Genomic DNA, 8,169 nt, shown 5'->3' on the forward strand with positions numbered 1-8,169 from the left:
GCATTGATGGAGATTGGTTGAGATGAAAATCATCTGACTCAACCCTGTATGGAGGTGTCTTCATATTAAAACTGTAAAGATTATAGTTGTGATCTCGCTGTTGATGGGGTGTTTAAGCAGTGTAAGTCTTCCTTGTGTTTTATTTCCACTGTTGTAAATAGTCTGATAATGTGTAAAGTTTTGCAGATGAGGAATCTCTTGGTTAGTGGGTTTTACCATGTCTTTCTGCTCAATTCAAATGCATTTTTGAAGTCATGATATTTTAGTTATGAAACTTGTGTTATACTGTAAAACCAAATCCTCATGTTAAATGTTGCATTATATTTTAGTGATATTCCCTGTGAGAACACATTTGAGGATTCCAAAGACGCTCTGTACATATCTCCATAGAAGAACAGCAGTCAATATTGTTGTATGTGGATGTGTGAGGGGTCCTTTTGAAAAGAACACACTTTACAAGGTATAGAATCATTGCAGTCTAAGTAAACTTAGGCTCAGTATTATTCCTTACACTGCTATACTGAGTCTAACAAAACCTAGTAGAAGGTCGCGTCAGCTAACCTTTTGGACTGACCAATCAGAACACAGCTTACCAAATCGCGAAAGTTAACATTCGCATATACCCTTTGAAGCTTTACCTAAAAATCTCGAACGATTCCAAATGCTATTTTCCGCACGATCACTTCCGAGTGATACACCCAATGAGTAAACAGTCGCTGAAAATAGCTTTTTTGTCAGTATTCAAGGATGACATCTTGCGAAAATATAAGCAAATAGTAACCATGTTATTAGAAACCCATAAGCGTATATACTGCAGGTCAAATATCTGTGTTTTATGCGGATTTTCTTTGTTGATAGATCAGTGTCAGTGACCAGGGAAGAGAAAATCCAAAAACCGTTTTGTAAGTCCCGCCGAACCCTAACAAGTAGTCGTTGTCTGATTGGTTAAATCCGTTCGGATGTCTCGCGTTTGATTGGACGGTCATAGGTTTCTCAAAGGTTAGCTGACACAACCTTCTACTCGGGTTTGTTTGACTCAGTATAGCAGTGTAACGAATAATATTGAACCTAAGTTTACTTAGACCGAGAACTATTGTATATCTTGTCAGGAAGACTGAGGTTGAAATTAAAAATCCCTCCCAATTTAATGGTAAAAATACATTCAGTCATGAGCACCCCTTCAAACCATTAAAAACTGTATATGGATGTATATGTTTGAAGTAATGTAAGGCAATATACTGAAGGAAACAAATAAGGGAACACACTTCATGGCAATGTTCCTTTATATTTACTAGAGCTTCGCCCACAATGCAACACAAAGCTTGCAATGAAACCTGGAAAAGAATGAGGGAACGCTTGTACTTTCACATGTTCCTTTATATTTTTCCCTCAGTATATAAGCTGATGGAAGCGTGATACTTCAAGCATAGGTGATAAAGTGGGTGTCTGGGAGCATTGGTTGTATTTGCTGTTTATCTGTTACTGGAGAGGAATATTTATCATAAAGTGTTCATGTTTGATGTGACTCAGGGGACCACCACACTGGTGACTTTTTACCAGGAATATGCTGGACACATTACACTTCATGTGTCACAAAAGCTGGAATGAAATACAACGAAATCAAATGAAGCATTAACAAAACAGTGTGACTGAGTGATTGAATCAATGCAGCTTGGTGTTCAGAGGCTGATCATTAGTTCTATAATAGGTCAGATGCATATAATGTACCAGTATTAGTTTGTATAATAAAATTATTGTGTTTCTTACGTTTTAATAGTTTTAGTGACTGCCCTTCAGCAAACATCAAACTTAAAGTTGTATATGGAATATTGAAAATTGTTTTTTTCTGTTTTGATTGTGAAGAAAAAAAACAAAAAGACATTTTAAACACTTTCTGAATATATCGAACAAGGAACAGAAGTTTTTAATCAAATGTATTTGAAAACATAATTGTGTTACTGTTCACTCAAACATAGGCAATATGAGTAAGCAGGTTGTATCAGAACTTTCATCTCTTCAACCTGTGAAGATCCGTGTTAAAAGTGATCTTCAGTAACCCATGCTTGTCATAAGAGACTAACAGGATCGGGTGGTCAGGCTCGCTGACCTCTTTGACACATGTCATCGTATCCAATTGCGTAGATCGATGCCCATGTTGTTGATCACTGGATTGTCTGTTCCAGACTCGATTATTTACAGACCGCAGCCATATAGCTTGAATATTGCTAAGTGCAGCGTTAAACAACAACCAACAAACAATCATCTCTCAACTTTTGAGTTGTGAACTGTTTCCAATGATAAGTTATAGAAGATTATAAGATGTTTTACATGCTGTGGATCTTTTTAATGAAGCCAAGGGCCATAGTTTTAACAATTACACTTTTGATATTCGTAAATGTATATATTCTTAAATCTTCTTAATAGGATACATTTCTATTATATAGAGATGTGTTATTACCCATGTATATATATGATGAATTGTTTGGGCATATTTTATCAGTAGCCTACTGTGACACCCATGAACTGTCTCCACAAGTGTCAATAAATTTTAAATCGAAAACAGTTCTTTTATTTTTCTTTGTGATATTCAATACAACTGTGTCTCATTTGAAGTCAACACAATAGTTATTCTGTTATGATATTCGTGTGCCAGCTTAAACCAGTCTGTGATAACTCATAGAGAAATATGTTAACTCTATTGGTTTTAAAATTATCAAATATTTTTAATTGTCCCAAGTCAGAGACAAATGGAGTGCACTTGCCAATGTTAGACCAAAGCACACATAAGGATTTTGTTGGATGAGTATCAAAGTTGGACCTTATTGGAACTCCAATAAGTATTCCTGGAGCCATTGTACAAAGAGTTCTGAGTGTAACAGCTGCAGCACTAAGGTTTATACACTGGCACTAGAAACATCACCTGAAACTAAATTTTCATAATTGGTTTGGAGCTAATATGGTCGTATAACACAATGTTGTGTTTGATTCTGTGGAACACTTTGAAATGATGTGTTTTCCTCCATTGTGTGAGGAAATGTAGAGTTTTATAGTTGACTTCAAGCCTTTTATTATTGTTATGTATGTACATATATGTGGTGCAATAGAAGTAATACAGACGTTGATGATAGAAATTATTTTTGTATAATCATGAAGAATGGAAGAAATAAAGATTTTTGTCATTTATCTTTGTTTGTTGTTAAACGCCACACAGCAATTTTCCTGCTACATGATGGCTGTGTGTACATAATTGAGTCTGGACTAGACAATCCTGTGTTTCAAACCATGAGCATCAAACAGTGCAACTGGGATACGATGACATATGTTAATCAAGTCAGAAGCCTGTCCACCCGATCTCATATCATTTATCTCTTGTTATGAATGAAGAAGTGAGTGAGTGAATTAAAATGTTCACATGACATTTAGTGGCGCTACATACAGTGAGTGAGTGAGTTTAGTTTTACTCTGCACTCAGAAATATTCCAGCTATGTGGCGTTGGTCTGTAGATAATCGGGTATGGACCAGACAATCCAGTGATCAACAGCATGAACATCGATCTGTGCAATTGGGATACGATGACATGTGTCAACCAAGTCAGCGAGCCTGACCACCTGATCCTGTTAGTCGCCTCTTACGACAAGCATGGGTTACTGAAGACCAATTCTAACCCGGATCTTCACGGGTATATGAGTGAAGAAACCTGTAATGGTTGTGTGTAAGTGATAGTCCTGATATGAACTATATCCAGGGTTCCATGGTCAGCTCTGGCAAACATGTAAAACTAAAATGTTCAGATGACATTTAGTGGCGCTACATGCAGTGAGTGAGTGAGTTTAGTTTTGTGCCCTACACCAGCTATATGATGGCGGTCTGTAAATATTCGAGTCTTGACCAGACAATCCAGTGATCAACAGCATGAGCATCGGGCTTCCTCTTTTGACAAACATGGGATACTAAAGGTCAATTCTAACCCAGATCTTCATGGATATGTCACATACAGACTTAACTGAACAGGTATTTGAAATTTGTTATATATATGTAGCTGTATGAATGTGTGTTAGGCCACAGTGGAAGGTCCAATAAGCTTAGGTCATGATTTTCTGTTGTCTGTTGTGTGTTCGCCATGAAATGGCTGGAATATATTTAAAAGCTGCTTAAAACCGTACTCATTCAAAACACAACAGTGGGTGGATGAGTCCAGTTTTAAGCAGCTGTGAACATCTAAGAAACCACTGGCCCATTGAAGCTAACACTTCACATTCTTGTTTCCACCACTGATGTGAGAGGGTACGTAAGTCCCAAAACTTTCAAAGTCTATTCAGATCTACACACTTTTTTAATTGTAGAATATTTGTTGTTTTATTATGGCTAACTATCAGTACAATCGCCGATTGCTGAAGGGATGGTATAAATCCAGCTAGGGTCCATGCAGGTAGCCAAAGTACTGTAAGTCCCCATGGTCCCTATTGTGGTGGTCTGCCTTCAGTTGTTGGCGATCCTCAGCCTTTTTTATATTGTATTGTCCTAATCTGAAATCCTATTTTAGAGATAAATGCTAGTTTTATTTCTTGATATTGTGATACTCTAGTCGGTTTTACTGTCCTTCGAATACAGGTTTTTATAATTTACCATAAATTACTATGTATAACAATGAAATGTTCTCGGCACGATATGGCTGAAATATTGCCGATGTGACGATAAATTATAACTCACTCACTCACTCCACCACCCTATTTATGGAATAATTTGGATTCAGATTTTCAAAAAAAACACCAGTCATAATAAAAGTCCTTTTCTGCCGTTTAGCAACATTTCGGTTCACAATGAGATGAATGTTCAGTTGTTTGTAGTTACTTGTGCGTCTCAGCATACATATACTTTGTAAATTATGTTAAATTTTGACCTCAATTTGACTCCTTAACTCTTATCACAGCAGCGAAACATATGCTGAGTCAAAAAAGAAACTTCACAAAATGTAATTTGAAAAATAATGAATAATTTTTCTCTGATGATACATCTTTGTATCCGAAATGGGATCCCTATCTTTCGACTCTAGAAAAACTTTAGCAAAACCCACTCAAACCCATCCATTCGTCGTGCAAATGACGTTAGTGCCAAATCAGGTTTTCTTCATATGCACGTGTTTGCATTGGCCTCAAGAATTGAAAAAAACACTTTTAAACCACAGTTCTAACGGTACTTGAAATGCCACGATTGTCAAATGTGCAACGTGAACGTGCCGTTGGCATTTTGCAAGCGGGAAGATAAGTTATTGACGTCGCAAGAGCAATGGGATGCAGCCGTCGTACTGTGTATGACTTACGAGGTCTTCTACAACAAACTGGCACCACTTCTGATCGCCCAAGGTCGGGTCGTCCACGTGTGACGTCACGAGCAGAAGACCGTCAAATCGTCCTACGTCACCTACGTGACAGATTTCTGCCGGCTACACGAACCAGGGCTGAGATGTTTAGAGGTCGACTGTCCTCACAGACCATTCGAAATCGGTTGCGGGCTGCCAATCTCCATTCTCGACGTTCATATTGTGACTTGACATTCTGTATACCCATGTTTTGGAACGGCGGTGTAGCCTAATGGAACTGATTATGGCACTGTCAGTGTATCGAGTACATCACACGGATCTCAGCAATGAAATAATAACAATTTAACCATCTTACCATCTCTTGTTCTTGTATAGTGCCCTGAAGAAAGAATGTGAAGTTTCTTTTTTGACTCAGTATGTATTCATGCCCTTTCGTTTATCTTCAAATGTAATGTGAGCCATGAAGATCTTGGTTAGACTTGATCATCACCAGCCCAGGCTTGTCATATGTTATGTGGGCTGTGAAGATCTTGGTTAGATTGATCATCACCGACCCAAGCTTGTCATATGTTATGTGGGCCGTGAAGATCTTGGTTAGACTTGATCATCACCAGCCCAGGCTTGTCATATGTTATGTGGGCTGTGAAGATCTTGGTTAGACTTGATCATCACCAACCCAGGCTTGTCATATGTTATGTGGGCCTGAAGATCTTGGTTAGATTTGATCATCACCAACCCAAGCTTGTCATAATTATGTTATGTGGGCCGTGAAGATCTTGGTTAGACTTGATCATCACCAACCCAGGCTTGTCATATGTTATGTGGGCCGTGAAGATCTTGGTTAGATTGATCATCACCAACCCAAGCTTGTCATATGTTATGTGGGCTGTGAAGATCTTAGTTAGATTGATCATCACCAACCCAGGCTTGTCATATGTTATGTGGGCCGTGAAGATCTTGGTTAGATTGCTCATCACCAACCCAGGCTTGTCATATGTTATGTGGGCCTGAAGATCTTGGTTAGACTTGATCATCACCAACCCAAGCTTGTCATATGTTATGTGGGCCGTGAAGATCTTGGTTAGACTTGATCATCAGCAACACGTGCTTGTCATATGTTATGTGGGCCGTGAAGAACTTGGTTAGATTGATCATCACCAACCCAGGCTCGTCATATGTTATGTGGGCCGTGACGATCTTGGTAAGACTTGATCATCAGCAACACGTGCTTGTCATATGTTATGTGGGCCGTGAAGATGGTTAGACTTGTTCATCAGCAACACATGCTTGTCATATGTAATGTGATCCGTGAAGATCTTGGTCAGATTTGATCATCACCAAGCTTTAAGAGGTGACTAGCTGGATTCGCTGTGTTGCTTGTCTTCATACCCAAATTGTGTTGATCGATGGTATTAACTGCTGAGAGCTTTTTCAAACCTTCAACACGTGAGGATCATGATATATCCTTAACTATGAACTGAAGGTCCAGTGAAAGGGATTTGTGGAATGATCAAAGAAATGAGTAAAACGGACTGAAAATAGTCAAGAATCGTCTCATGTGCTGAAGCAAGCTAATAAACCATAACATGTCCTCAAGGATTTGATAGGTTTCATTATCACGCCAACATCAATAACAAAAGTACCATGGCCTCAGTATCAAGATCTTCAGCATTTTTCATAACACACTTCTTTCTTGATATTTCGGTGTATAACAAGAAATCACAATCCTCAGATAATTGCAGACTAGTCTGAAAAATAACTACTTGTAATTCATACTGTGATAATATTTTGCCGTTTTCTTCTTGTGTAATATGAATGCATAAATATTTGGGTTTTAAAAATAGAAGTGAAGTGCTCTGATAATGATATAACGTCTGACAAAAATACAAACCAACATAGGATTTGATGAAGTGAAATGGGTTTCACGTTACACAACAGGGAAACTCATTTCATAAATGATTGAGTGTAGTTTTACGCCGCTTTTAGTAATATTCCAGCAATATCACGGCGGGGGACACCAGAAATGGGCTTCACACAATGTATCGATGTGGGGAATCGAATTTCGGTGTGACGAGAGAACGCTTTAACCACTGGGCTACCCCACCGCCCCTTATTTCATGATAACTACTCGGCAATACTGTCAAACACCGTTCTGTCGAAGTTGAAGGGACCTACGCAAACACTTCAAGTTATCCGATGTTCGGCACACCCACTAAATGATGACTAACTCTGGTATACGCAGGCATCCAATGTTTACTTCGAGACAAAGGCACGTTCTCACATCATAGTTCGACACAGCAGTGCTTGTACTTGATTTTGAAATAAAAAGTATAAATGATGTTTTGTGCTGATACATCCAAATCACTGAATGACGTTCTGGTTTTGCTAAATTTTAGATATTTAATGTTGATTACAAGAGTCATGAAGTGATTATTAATATGCTGAAGATACATGTACATCCACGTTGGTACAATGTGTGAAGCCCATTTCCGGTGTTGCTGAATTAGTGCTAAAAGTGGCGTAAAACCATGCTCACTCACTCACTGAAGATAAAGCGAGCTAGGTTGTCTCCCCATGTGGTCATTCAGAACTAACACACTGTATTCTTATATGTTACGCAAACATCATGTGCTAATCTTTAGACATAGAAGACGTGTAAACATGTTTACAGTTGTCCAAATCCCTGCTTCGTTCTGAAAGAAACGGACCGCATCCGTGGTGTAGTGGTTAGAGCGTCCGCCCGGAGAGCGGGTTCGATCCCCGACCGCGTCATACCAAAAAACGTTAAAATATGGTACTTGTTGGTCCCTGCCTGGCGCTCGGCATTAATGGTTATAACAAGGACTGG

Source organism: Haliotis rubra, unplaced genomic scaffold (genome assembly GCF_003918875.1).
Source record: "Haliotis rubra isolate DU_JTF1 unplaced genomic scaffold, ASM391887v1 Scf209, whole genome shotgun sequence".
Lineage (NCBI taxonomy): Eukaryota > Metazoa > Mollusca > Gastropoda > Lepetellida > Haliotidae > Haliotis > Haliotis rubra.